At 46.1% G+C, this 14,404-nt stretch overlaps 1 protein-coding gene across 5 annotated transcripts in view; it reads left to right on the forward strand.

The window, feature by feature from the left end:
• SERBP1 (SERPINE1 mRNA binding protein 1) overlaps nt 1–14,404 on the forward strand; it is a 41,435-nt gene that overhangs the window by 2,402 nt on the left and 24,629 nt on the right. The gene's annotated exons all lie outside the window — the stretch shown is intronic.

The raw sequence follows: 14,404 nt of genomic DNA on the forward strand, positions 1-14,404 counted from the left end.
ACCCTTACTACCCTTTACTTGCTCATTGGTGAAGCTGTAGGGTCAGTGTGTCAGCCAATCGGCAAACTACTATGAAGTAGGTAATGGCAGTTGTCTGATTCTGGGAGGGCGGGTGAGTCCATTGAAGCCTATATATGCTGTATAAGGTCACACCTATTTTTTTTATATTGGCTCCTCAATACTTTTTCTGCCAGAATGTTAGGAGTCCAGTGTCAGATCTACAGACTCAGGACTTTCCTTGAAGTTAGGTGTTAATTGTGGCCCTACTGGATTTCCAGTAGCTCCACCCACTGTCAGTTCTACTTTTACTTGGGGGGGGGGGGGGGGGGGGGTTCTACAGCAAAGGCCTGGATTTGAATCTGTTGCTGCTGTGTGTGTTTTTTTTTTTTTGCATGCTTTTGTATTTAAAAGCTTCTAACATCAGCTTGTTCAGTTAAGCTTTGACAATAAAACCTGGAAGCCGATTGTTTTTCTATGCAGAAGTGAGCCTGATTTTGCACACACCAGTTTAGTAAATAAACCCCAATGTGTGTCGCATTTAATGTCCTAAACGTTGGGTTGTAGACAGCAGACATTGGGGAAAGGGGCACCTCCTCATGTATCTGGACCCCCCTTATATGTTCCCTGCTGTGGTGTGGCTTATACAGGTTTTTAGAACCAGTGTCTTGGTCGTTCATGGCATTGCTGTGGAGGGCATGGGGGGTAAGTAAGTAATATTCCAGAAGTGAGGATTAGTGTAGGACAGGGGTCTCCAAACTGTGGCCTTGGGCCTGGATGGGCCCTTTGCTTGCCTTTATCCGTCACCTTTGAGACATTATTCCTGACACCCACAATGGGGCACTATTCCTCCTAACGGCGCCAACTATTTCTCCCCCTAATACCAAAGATGGGGCTTTGCTTACTCCCATTTGGGCACAGTCCGGCCTAAATTTAGTCTGAAGCACAGTAACTTTTCTGTAGAAAGTGTGGAGACCCCTGGTGTAGGAGTAGGGGTGGGTATTAGGTTAGAAGGCTAATAAAATGAAGTGTGCCCCTCTGTCTTCTATTGTACAAAGTGCCCTCTGGGGCATGAACCTGTACTGTGCAGAACACAGGATACAAAGTATTCCTCCAGAGTAACGTATCTCCTATATTAGAACACTGATGTGAGGTGGATAGTGATTGGTAGGACATTGTTAGTTGGGAAGAATACTTTGTATCCAGTTTTATGTAGAGAAGGATACAATGTTGTGCAGTAGATCAGACAACAACACTTCAGTCAGATGGGAAGATGTGATAATGTGGTTGGTGAGCTTTCTATTATGTTCTATGTAGGAAGATGTTTACCTTACCAGGGATGGGCACACAATTCTATACTGGAGGAGAGCATTATGGATGGATTCTGTTATGTTTGGGGGGGGGGGGGACATGTTGGAAAAGCCAGGAGTCGAATTCCCATTCTAGTAAGGAAATGTGCAATAACTACAAAGCTGGGTTCTCCATTTTATATTCACATGGGGGGGGGGGGGGGGTGCAGAAACATGATGTATGGCTATTAGACTGACTATACACTACAATCTCCTTTTCATCAAGTATGTAGCGCAAGGGCCTACTAGATTGGATAGATGTGGTAGGTCCTCCTATTATGTACTTCTGGTGCCATATGAAGTTGATTGTAACATGAGGTGAGCCTTAAAGTGGATTCACTACATCTGAGCACCACAAACCAAAAACTTTTCATTTTTAATATTCAAAGCAAACTCCCCCACCCCTCCATGCTTTATTTTGTTTGAAAAAAAAAAACTAGCATTTCTGCCTGTGGCCATCTTGAGTAAGGGCAAATGACTTATGTAGCATTTACTTCCTGATGTCCATCTGCCCTTAGCTCAAGCATGCATGCGGGAGTGTGTAGCTAAATAATAAAAATAAAAAAACCCTTTCAAAGACTCTGGGATGTGTGATAATTTTCCTATACAAGAAACCAGGAAGAAATAAAAAGTTCAAAACAAATATGTACTTTCCAATTTAGTTACTAATGCTAGCAGCATGAAGAGTAAAAATAAATCGATGTTGATTGGGAGAGTGAAGTTCAAGCCAGCCATGCATGGAGCAAACTTCATCAGGGACTGGATACATTTTGATCCATGAATGGTCTGTGAGGTTGTACAGAACTAGAATCTAGCAATAGACTTCTGTACGATTGAGCATGGAGAACTGAATAGGACAATCCTTATTGTAGGCTATAGCAGGCAAGATTGCATACACCAGTGTTTCTCAACTCCAGTCCTTGAGGTGTCCCAACAGGTCATGTTTTCAGCTTTCCATTATTTTGTGATTTGATCAGTTTCACTGCCTTCGTAATTACTATAGCCATTTTCATCTGAGAGAAATCCTGAAAACATGACCTGTTGGGGCGCCTTGAGGACTGGAGTTGAGAAACGCTGCCATACACAATGAAAAGCACTGCTCTGTGAGACTCCAATAGTAATAGTTGATCACTGGTATCTCCACTCCCAGGGTTCAGACATCCTCCTCCCACTGGTCACACGCTGGAATAGACATGATTTGGGAGAACCAGCACTCCGGAATCCATCCATATTCTTTATTCAGATAAAACCAAGTTACAAGACAACTGCTACCTATTTATAACTTTGGTTTTATCTGAAATAAGGCATATGGATGGATTCCAGAGTGTTGAATCTGTCAACTGGGGGGGGGGGGGTCTTTAGGTCTTCCCACTGACTGTATACAATAGCTGAGTGAGGATTCGCCCGTCCACATTGGCTGAGGGAATAGTCGGTCTTTTCTTTGTCGAATGAAAACGGACCTCTATAGCAGACCCATGCACCGCGTAGTTGATGGTGGATCTCAAGCCCACCACACATCGCAATCTGCTGAGCCCGGGTTCACACTGCTGTGACTTGTCATGTGACGTGAGAGTTCAATGTTGCGTGACAAGTCCCGCCCCCATTAACAGCAATGGGAACCATTCTAATTGTCGCGACTCAAGTCGCTCCGACTTGGAAAAAAGAATCCTGCGCTACTTTTGGTGCGACTTCAACACAACTTCCACTGACTTCTGAGTCGCATGAAAGCAGGTATGTCGAATTCAAAGTCACGGCAGTGTGAGCACGGGGCGGGTACACGTGTGCCCACTGCAATTTCATTTTGCATGTGCTAAAATCGCATCGAAGTAGTGTATAAATTACAACTGGATTGCATGGTAGAAAAGTACAATGCGATCCGATGGTAGGTAGATGCGTCATTAACTTTTTCTTTTGAAACACAGTGCAGATCGCAAATGGCGTTTTGCTTGGCATGCGGTCTGAGTCGCTGTTGGGCATGGTGTGACCCGGCCCTATAGCTTCCAACATTATGTAGTACACGCCCCCCCCCCCCCCCCCCCCCCCCCGATTGGATAGATGAGGTAGGTCCTCCCAATTACAACATTTTGGTACGTCTGAAGTTGGTTGTATAGTCTATCGACTGCTGTAGTGTGGTGGCCATATTTACATTTTGATTCTAAAGTAGATTGTACAATCTTCAAGGTAACCATACAATCGGATAGCATTGTGTGTGGCTTGGGGCTGATTTTGGGTTGGCTCAGGCAAGGTTTGGATATAGTGAGGACAATGTTGGTCTGTGAGACATGTGCACAGGGGGGTATGTGTGCTGGTGACCCCGGTCTGAGAGATGGTGAAATGTAATCGAGTTGTCACCAGAACATAAATAGGGGTGGGATCCTCCAATGGGGACACTTATCTGGTGACGGAGAAGAATTCCATCACTTGGAGAGTTCCCTTCTTCCTGGAGTGACTACAGTCCCGGAAATGAAGGCAAATCGCCGCTATGAGACAAAGGAGCAAAGCCGCTGTGTTCTCACCATTCCATACTGGATCGGCTTCCGTTGTATGGAGGCATTGAAGGGGGTTTTAGTGCGGGGAAGGAGTGTTTCCTATATCCGGTGTAGTACGCTCGGTGCATCGCGGAGGCCGCTGTCCTCCCAGCACGTGTTCCCGCACACGCCCAGCGTACACGCCTGGATCGTGCGGCGCTTCCGGGGGAGAGGAGGGGCGGCGCCGGGGGCACGTGGTGCTGTCAGCGGAGAGGGCGGGGCTAGGCTTCTGGCGGAGATGGTACGCTCAACCGCGTGCAGCTGGGGGAGGAGAGGGGCGCGGCTTGTTATCACATCGCGGGAGGGGAGCGCTCAGTACACGGGGGGGGAGGGGCTTGTTTATCTCGGCCACGTGACTCGGGAAGCGTCTCGCTGGGAATGCAGCCTGTCCGCACATGTCTGTATGGAGCGTGCAGACCGTGCTGGTGCTTCTAGTTCCACAGAGATGTATATAGATACTTGCAGTGTTTTTAATTTAAACATTGTAAATACAGAGGCTGCTTCCTTTTGAAATAGGATGTCAGATCAGGTTTTGACTGAAGAGCTTACAGTCTCGTCTTAAAGTGAGTTTAAAAAAAAAAATCCTTTTGTATATTTGTTTTTATTACTGATCAGCAGCAGCTTTGTGTGTGTGTTCTCGTGTTCTCTCTCCAATGAGTGTCACTTCCAAGGCGGCCTTCCTGAAGGGACGATGGTGGAACACAGCAGAGCCATGTGTCAGCATGGAGACTGCCATAGATTGTCCTCACTTTATATTAGGAAGTGTCTGAACAAGGCAGGGTGATTTATTTTGGAACAATGTTAAAATATTAAAGCCTGTGATTAGCACTAGTCTAGTTCTTTGGTATAGAAATACCTTTATGTATAACTAAAGGCATTTTCTCATGTTTTTAAGATTTCAATAGCGGTGAGGGGTTAGAACCTCTGTCAGGGTTTTACTGCTAGCAACAAATCATCCAGTGACCTGACCCTTTCCTCCAGGCTGGCAGTGCTAATGATGGTGCCATATTACAGTTCGGAAGAGGCCAGCACTCAGTAGACCTCAATGATTTTAATGAGGTCATATTGCAACAATAATTGCAGAATCAGGTGTAATAAACAGTCACAACCGTCACCCTAATTATTATAATACATGATATTGTTTTAGTACAGAACAGTTTGCAGAGTGTTTTCACAATATTAGGTTGGGTTCACACTGATGCGATTTGGATTTTCCCTGCATCCAATTTGTGTGACCGACTGTCAATGGAATCGGTGTTCTGTCGAATGGTGCAGATCATCGTATAATGCCTCCGATCTGTGCATGAGCATTACGCAACGTCACTCCAGCTGAGCTGCCGATCAGCTAGCGTGATGTCAACACTGCTCAGTTCGTCTGAGGCATTATCCGATGATCAGCAAAGAACAGAAGCCGAATCCTCCACCTATCGGACCGATCACCACCTGTTCATGGAATGCTGCCCCCGCTCTGTATTCTGTAGATAACATGTACATCGAACTCTCCATGTGTTGGACTACAGGTCCCAGCAGCCCTGCCCCCCCCCCCCCCCCCCCCCCCCCAAGATGGCTTATACTGGGATTTGTAGTTCCTGATGGGGTGCTCTGTGCCTTCCTGTGCTCTGTCTGGGACAAGAAGCACAGAGAACCCGTGTGGGGGGGGGGGGGGTTGTAGACCCTGTGTAGGGAGTGGGGGTGTTTTTGTCATGGGGATTTCTCTGCCTAGGCTGAACATTGCCTTCACCAGAGGCTGTCTAGTGCAGAGAGTGGCGGACAAAAGGTTTGAAATGGCCAGGCTGTGTGGAGGGGAGCCCCTGTTGGTTGGGATCATGCCTGGCGGCTGGGTGGTGGTAGGACGGTGCGGCGTGCCCCTGTGACGGAGCCGATGTTCTGTCTTTGATCGTCGGATAGTGCCTCAGACGATATGCACAGTGTTGGCAGATCATCTGGAGTGACGTTGCGTACTGCGCATGCACAGATTATCTAAGGCATTATCTGATGATCAGCACTATTCGTCAGAACATTAGTTCACTTTGGACAGGGGTCTTGTGTGTCTTTGGCTCTCTTTTCAGGTGCGAATTCCGGCAGAAATTCGGACCCGATTCCCACCTGACTTGGTGTACAGGGACTCCCTGCTGTGAGCCGTGGCTGCAGCAAGGGAGACAATACAGCAACCTTTCCATACAAGAGGGTTAGGGGGCCCTGCTCCTGCAAGCTTACAATCTAATAGGGAGGGGTTGGTGAAACAAAATGTAGCAACTGAGGGATGAACTGGTGAGGGAATTGGTGGTGATGTAGCTCGGGGCAGAGTTGTAAATGGCTTGATGCCTCGTACACACAATGAGACAATCGGATGAAAATAACCATAATTGGAGCGATTGTTCGATAATCAAATCATTAGACGGTTGTTTGATAATCACAGCTTGCAACATCCAATCAAGACCAGTCACATGAAAGATTCCAAAGAAACATGAGTGAAAATAATATAATCGACCGCGCATGATCAAACAAGAGACCCGGAAGAAGAAAAGGGCAATGAAAACGATCATGAAAAAAAGTTTCTAAATACAAAACCTCAGTTTGCATTTTGTGAAAAATATTTTAAGTTGGTTGCCCCGTGGAATATTTATCTTTGTTATGAGAAGTGCGGTCACAACTACATCAGTTCCGATTTACACACTGCAACATTCGCTACATATGCAGGAAGTTGTATACTGTCATATGAGAATTTTTGGACATTTTAGTAAACCCCTTGTTTTCGATATGAGACCAGCTTGCAAAAAAATAGTTCCTTTTGATTTTTCTCATTTGTACTAGGCTTAAAGGAGAAGTTAAACTCTCAGCACGTTTCAAGTCCTCCCTGTTTTAAGGTGGAAAGTGTAACTTGTTCCCAGCACTGCAGCCGTCTGCCAATCCCTTCTCTCCCTGTGACAGCAGCATGGGGAGAAGTTCCCAGTACTAGTTGCTAGTTGTCACCTAAAAAAAAAAACTGTCCGTGTTCGGCTCTGCCCACACGCCGTCATCATTCATTCAGAATAATGTGAATGAACGAACCACAGGAAAAAAACATTCTTTGCAGCTGTCGGCTTGTAGTTCTCAATGAACTCCCTGCAACTACAACTGCTGTGGTAGTTTATGAAGTTTTCCTGTGAGTGTGAAACTGCCTGCCTGTAGGAGCAGACTGCACTCAGTCTGCAGGAGACCTGCATGGCATCGGCAATCTGCTGATCACAGGTACAATGCTTTCCAGGCTCCTACAAGGGGGGGGGGGGGGGGCGCTTTTTTTTTTTAACCTGCAAAAACAGTTTGTGTGTTTGTTTTTTTCCACCCCTCGGGCTTAAAGGGCTGATTTCTTCCTAATAAAAAAAGTGCTTAAAAAAAAATAAAAGTTGCGCCTGCATATGTAAACGGTATTCAAACACACGAGGTATGACTGCAAGCTTTCAAGCAAGAGCAATAATTCTAGCAGTAGACTTACCTCGGCCATGTGAAAGCCCTTACGCTCATAGGCATTTAGGAGCAAAGGCTCCTAAATGCCTATGTGTAAGGGCTTTCACATGGCCGATCCGTTCAGGTCCGCCTGTCAGTTTTTTAGGCGGACCTCAACAGATGCTCCATAGAGGTCTATGGAGCGTCGGATGTCAGCGGTGACATGTCTGACATCTGATCCGCTCCAATCCAAAAAAGTGTGACGGAGGAAAAAACCTATTTTCCCATCCACCATTGGCTCGGGTGACGACGGACACTGCGGTCGGTCCATCACCCGATCTCCCATAAGAGAGAGCGGCGCTCTGACAGGTCTGTCCCTGCACAGTGTGCAGAGATGGACCTGTCAGCTTCCTGCTCAGCGGGGATCACCGGAGAAATTCCTCACTGAGCTAGTGGATGTCCACTGGGGCGGATCAGCACAGATCCGCCCCATGGGAAAGAGCCCTTAAGCTTTTATTCTGCCTGAAAGCTCCTCTCAAAAATGCCATCCAGAAGGTTTTCTTTCTTTCTTTCAGTCTCTAAATACCCTTCTGAATGGAGTTTAAAATATTCCTCTAAACATCTTAATATGTATGGACACCTAGGATAACATTGAGCTGCTTCTACAGGTAAGGCTCAGTTTCCACTAGTGCGACTTACCATGCAACTTGGGACGGCAAAGTCGCATGACAAGTCGTTCCCCATGATTTCCAATGAGTACCATTCAAGCCCATTATGCTTTTACCTTTGCAGGGAATCAAAGAGGAAGTAAACCCATCAGGGTTTACTTCCTCTTTAAGTGGTCATTGTAACCGGAATAGAGGGGGAATCTTCCGATGTGCGCAGTGGCTCCTGTGACATCTGTCTTTAGAGGGGATTGTAGCGTAGAGAGATCCTTTCACTTCCTGTTGAGTCGACAGGAAGTGAGGGGAAGTCTGCCCCCCCGCTCAATCAGAATTTTTTTTTTTTTCTAGATAAGTTAAGCCATTTAATTTTTGAGCTTGTGGTAATCTTGCGCTTTCTAAGAATGTCACAATGATTGACATTGCCAGTGACATGACTCTTTCTCATTGCTGTAGAAGCAGTGATTGATTTACTATGCGGTTTGTTGGGCTGTCTCGGCGTCTTAAAAGATGAAGAAGCCCCTGTCACTGTTTTCATGGGTGTGGTAGCCATTGTTCGCAGTATAACATGTCTGGTGTAATTGCCAGCTTTTTTTTTTTTTTTTTTGTGGCCGCACCCACATATAAAAGTTTTTAAAGCAGTAATTGTGAACTGAGAAGGATGATACCTAAAAAAATAAAAACTTTATAATTTCTTGTTCACATTAAAGTTTTAGGGCTGTGGATGGAATTAGTTATTTGAGCTATAAATGGCATGCAGCAGCTAAATCCATGTTTGCCCCACTTTATGGCTCCCAACAGCTGCTGTCGAAGCCAGTTCAGCAGTCGTAGTACCGAGCGTCTATTCTTGGTGTGTTGTGGGAGCTCAGGGTGTGCTGTCAATCACCAAGTCTTGCATGGTTTCCACCCTGGAACCCTTTCAAGATGTTGGTGACCTTACTTTGCCCAAATACCTCAGTATATTCAGCAGTGTGGTCCCCATTCTGTTTGAAGTCAAATGGCAGTCCTATTTTGGATCATGTCCCAGGAAAGACAACAGTAAAACTAAACTATGGTTTAAAACTAAATATTAAGAGTTCTTTTACACTGAAAGCGACCGGGCGTCGGTGGTAAAGCATTGCTATTTTTAGCGCTGCTTTACGGGCGCTATGTAGCTGATAGCGGGGCGGTTTTAGCCTCAGCTAGCGGCCGAAAAAGGATTAAAACCACCTGCAAAATGCTGCAGCAGCGGCACTGTCCATTGATTTCAATGCGCAGGGGCGCTATAGGAGAGGTGTATTCACCACTCCAGCGCTGCAAAGAAGCTGCTTGCAGGAGTTTTTCTGATGCCATGCCAGCGCAGCGCCTCACACTGGGTTTGCAGCTGAGGCTTGTTTTCAGGCGCAATTTTTAGCGCCAAATCGCCTGAAAAACTCCTCCCAGTGTGACCAGACAAACTTGTGTAAATGGACTAACAGTTCATCTTTGCATAAAAAAATTGTCTGAGTCCTCAAGTGATTTGTTTTTACTAAACCCACGAAAGTAAAATCAGTGTATATACAGTAAAGCATGCTTACTATACTCACTGTGGAACCTAAGGGGTTAATCCTCTGCATTGTGTACAAAGGCTGTTTGATTTGTTTGATTTGGTCTTCTGATCCTCCCCTTCCACTGTTTCCAAAACATGTCTGGATAAGACAGTTACTGGAATTAGGTTGCACATGCTCAGTTTATCTATTAATAGAGCTTTTTTTTTTTCCCTCTTGGGAGGGTGCATGTAATCGGCACAGTCCAGATAGAGGGTTAGGGGTCCTGCATCCTGATAGGACAGCTTAGTGCAGAATGAAAACTCCTACAAGCTTTAACCAGACACTGATAGAAGTCACAAGACTGCTATATACTGCTGATGGGGGGGGAGGGGGGTTGGTATTTAGCAGTTATTTTTACTAAAATAATGTCATTTCCATGTTCTGTGACTGCAGAGTCCTGGGTTTAGTAACATTTAACCTTCCCGACCACCTCGCGCCGATATACGTCGGCAGAAGAGCACGTACAGGCAAAATCGCGTACCTGTACGTTGCCCTTTTAAAGTGGTTCTGCACCTTTAAAAAAAATATTAAAAGCCAGCAGCTACAAATATTGCAGCTGCTGACTTTTAATAAACTGACACTTACCTGTCCTAGGGTTCAGCGATGCTCGTCGTCATCTGCCACCGACAATCGCTCGTCTCTCTGCTGCCCCCCGCCGCCATCCTCTGTCAGGAAATCGGGAAGTGAAGCATTGCGGCTTCACTGCCCGGTTCCCTACTGCGCATGCGCGAGTCACGCTGCGCGTCTCTGCTGGTCCCCGCTGTGTCCTGGGAACTCTTTCCCAGAACACAATGGGGGGGAGGGGGGGGCGTCTGCGGTGGTCTTGTCCCGGAAGTGGGTGCAGATACCTGGATTATCCAGGTAACTGCACCCCCCTCCCCCCTGAAAGGTGCGCCGATTGTGGCACCGGAGGGGGGGGGGAGGGATCAGATGAGCGGAACCTCCCGCGGACTCTATTGCCACGGGGTTACCCGCGATCGCCACACGGAGAGGAAGAGCGGGGAGATGCTGTTTACATCAGCATCTCCCCGTTCTGCCTAGCAACAAGTGACACTGATCTCTGCTCCCTGTGATTGGAGCATAGATCAGTGATCTGTAAAACACAGCCCCCTCCCACAGTTAGCAACTTAACCCCTACACTGCCACCTAGTGGTTAACCCCTTCAGTGTAATTTACGCAGGACTCCGTGCATTTGTATAGCACCAAAAATGTCCGATGTGTCCCCCGTATTGTCGCAGTCACGGTAAAAATCGCTGATTGCTGGCATTTAAAAATATTAATAAAAATGCCATAAAACTATCCCCTATTTTGTAAACGCTATAACTTTTGCGCAAACCAATCAATTGCTTATTGCTATTTTTTTTTTTTTTCCAAAAATATGTAGAATATGTATCGGCCTAAACTGAGGAAAAATTATAGATAGAGATTATAAAAAAAAAAAAAAATTTTTTTGGTTTCAAAATTGTTGCCTTTTTTTTTTTTTTTTTGTTTATAGCACAAAAAATAAAAACTGCAGGGGTGATCAAATACCACCAAAAAGTATTTGTGGGGGGAAAAAAAATACGTAAATTTTGTTTGGGTGCAACGTCGCACGACTGCGCAATTGTCAGTTAAAGCGACACAGTGCCGAATCGCAGAATGTGCTCTGGTCAGAAGGGGGTAAATTCTTCCGGGGCTGGAGAATGAAAAACTGATGAAACTTCCGAATGTGTGAAAGGGCCTAAGGCTCCATGCACACTAGCTCGGAGCTCCTAGAGGAGTTTAGCATTTTTGCCCGTAGAAACATCTTGTTATCCTATCTGTCCATACACATTAGGTCGTTTAGAGGCAGGGAAAAAAACCTTCTGGTTTGCATTTTTGAGAGCGGTTTTCTTGCAGAAAAGCGCTAACACTATTGCAAAAAAAAAAAAACAATTGGAATTAGCAGTTTTTGTTTTTCATGCCAAGGGCACTGAAGTTTTTTTAAGCCAGGGTGCATGGAGCCTAATATGGTATGCAGCATAAGTTCAGTAAGTCTGCATTCGCATTAGCGCATCTCCAAAGTCGCACAATTTCCAGCGTGACTTTTTTGGTGTGATTTTTGATCCGACTTTACATTCTATGGGTCAAAGTCGCACCAAAGTAGTGAAGGCTCTTTTTCAAAGTCGATGCAACTTTTGTTGCACCGATTGGAACAGGTGCCATTGAAAAGAATGGTGCGGTGACTTTGATGTCCAAAAGACGCGTGACAAATCGCCCAAGTGTGAATGGGAGCCTAAAAGAGTGCTGTTCAAGTTAACAAATATGATCTGCAATATAAAAAGCTGCTTTCAATGGGTGCATTGACCGGCCCTTTTCCTCACTTGTAGCAACTCTGTAATATCCTTGTCTTCCTTTTGCATTGGCTGCATTCAGTAGGACTACAGCTTGATGCAGCATCGCCTCAGTGCCGGTGTCTTGTAAAATACAGTCCCCCATCAGAAGCTGTCCCCTGCGTACTGCGCATGCGCAGTACACAGGAACACAGATTCCGAAAATTGCCGAGGACGAACGGCGCCTGCGCCGTGAGTCCAGGTTCTATCCCCACTATCCAAGTGGACATAGAGTTAGAATAAAAAAGAGCCGAGCGGAGCGAGGCCGAGCCCGAAGCGTGGCGAGCGAAGCTCGACCGCGAGGGGCCCTCTAAAATTCTTAACCCTATGTCCGCTTGGATAGTGGGGCTACCGCCTCCACTCACGGCGCAGGCGCCGTTCAACTTCGGACTTTTTCCGAAGCTTCGGCTGCTCCGTACTGCGCATGCGCAGTACGGAGCGGACAGCAAATGATGGCCGGACTGTATTAGGCAGAACACCGGCTTTTACTGCAGTCACTATTGCTTTGTTTGCCAATCAACAATAGATCATACCTATCCTCCCGCCTGCAGGGGTCACCAAACTACAGCCCTTCAGCTGATGAGAAAGTACAAGTTCCATCATGCCTGTGGCTGGGAGTCTTGCTGTGACTTATGGGACTTTCACAGCAGCTGTAACTAAACCATTCCTATTTTTATGTTGATTACTGTAAGGAATGGTGGGGAATGTATTACATGCCGTAGGAAATGAACAATATTCTACTGCTGCTAAACCTGTCCAGCATTGGCTTTGGAATTTATTTGGGGGGGGGGGTTTAGGGCCGATAATGCAGTTCACATTTACTACTTTAATGGGGTAGGAAACTTTTTTTTTTTTTTTTTTTTTTTTTTTTTTTTTTTGTGTGAATTTTTAGCAACTCTTTCCACTACTATATAAGGGTTAGTTTACACTTCAGAACTAATCTTTGGACGTGCTTTAAAGCTCTCTGAACGCCAGTCAAAGCTCCTGTCACTAAATAAAATTTGCTTACAGTCCTGATTTTTGCTTGGGGCTTCGATGAAGCTTCGATGGGCCTTCAAACAAGCTTTGCCATAGACTTCTATGGAGGCTTTAAAGTGGACCTTCCGCTCATCGGAACCCTCCCCCCCCCTCCGGCGCCACAATTGGCACCTTTCAGGGGGGAGGGGGTGCAGATACCTGTACAGTACGCCCCTTTCCGCAAGTGCCCCGCTGCCTGCTGGGAAAATGCACAGATCCCAGAGGCAGCGGGGACCGTCCTTATTGCGCAGCGCGGCTCGCGCATGCGCAGTAGGGAACCGGGAAATGAAGCCGAAAGGCTCCATTTCCTGATTCCCATACCCAAGATGGCGGCGGCAGCACCCGAGATACGATCTACAGATCGGCTTCGGGTGCTGACATCGCGGGCGCGCTGGACAGGTAAGTGTCACTAATTTTAAAAGTCAGCAGCTGCAGTATTTGTAGCTGCTGGCTTTAAAAAAAAAAAAAAAAACGCGGAGTCCCGGCGGACTCCCGCTTTAAAGCGCCACTGAAGCTACATGGGGTAGAATTTTTGAAGCAAAGCCAAAGTTGGTGTAAACAGGGCTGTAAGCTAACCATTTAATTTAGACCCCTTTCACGCTGAGGGAGTTTTTGTAGGCGCTGTAGCGTTTAAAAATAGTGCCTGCAAAATGCTCTAAAACAGCTGCTCCATTCATTCCAGTGTGAAAGTCCGAGGGCTTTCAAACTGCTGGCAGGGCGTCGGGAAAGTCCTGCCTGCAGCTTCTTTGGAGCAGTGAACTCACCGATGCTCCCCATTGAAATCAATGGGCCAGCGCTGCGATACCGGCAGCGTTTTGTGGGCAGATTTAATCTCTTCACGGCCGCTAGGTAAAACGATGGTAAAGCGGCGCTAAAAATTGTGCCGCTTTACCGCTGACACCCTAGGCGGCACGGTGTGAATGGGGCCTTAGTGACAAGCTTTAGCTAGTGTTCAGAGAGCTCCTGTCTGAAGCCTTGTTGAAGTCGAAGCAAGTGTAAATGAGCCCTAATTACACTTTCTGTTTGTCTTGGAGATTTCCCCTCACTTCCTGTTGTGAAATACTTTGCCAGCAGGAAAGGAAGCAGATAGTAGGTAAACCTGCCTGTATTCTTGCCCTTTCCCATTTTTATCCAAAACCAAGAAAAATAATTGGACATTTAAAACTGTCATGAAGCAAAAAACACCTTTTTGAAAGGCTTGAGTTGGACGGCGTTATACTGGACATCTGAGTTGCATATTCGTTCTGGGCTTAATTGGCTTCAAGAGGTATAAACCCAAAACCAAAATTGTAATATTTTGCAGTTTACCAATCCATGTGGTGGCTGCATTCGTTTTCTGCCACTTTGACGTAAACATTTCTCACATTTAAAGCAGTTTCACGCAGGCATTCTTTTGTGACACGTTTGCTTCCAGAGAATTTTTCTGTGATACAAATTAAATCTGCAGTTTCTGGCCTCCTGAAATTGCCTGGCTCTGCAGTTTTCCTTCTTTATGTTTGATACTCG

Source organism: Lithobates pipiens, unplaced genomic scaffold (genome assembly GCF_037356315.1).
Source record: "Lithobates pipiens isolate NorthernLeopardFrog02 unplaced genomic scaffold, aLitPip1_a1.2 Scaffold_23, whole genome shotgun sequence".
NCBI lineage: Eukaryota > Metazoa > Chordata > Amphibia > Anura > Ranidae > Lithobates > Lithobates pipiens.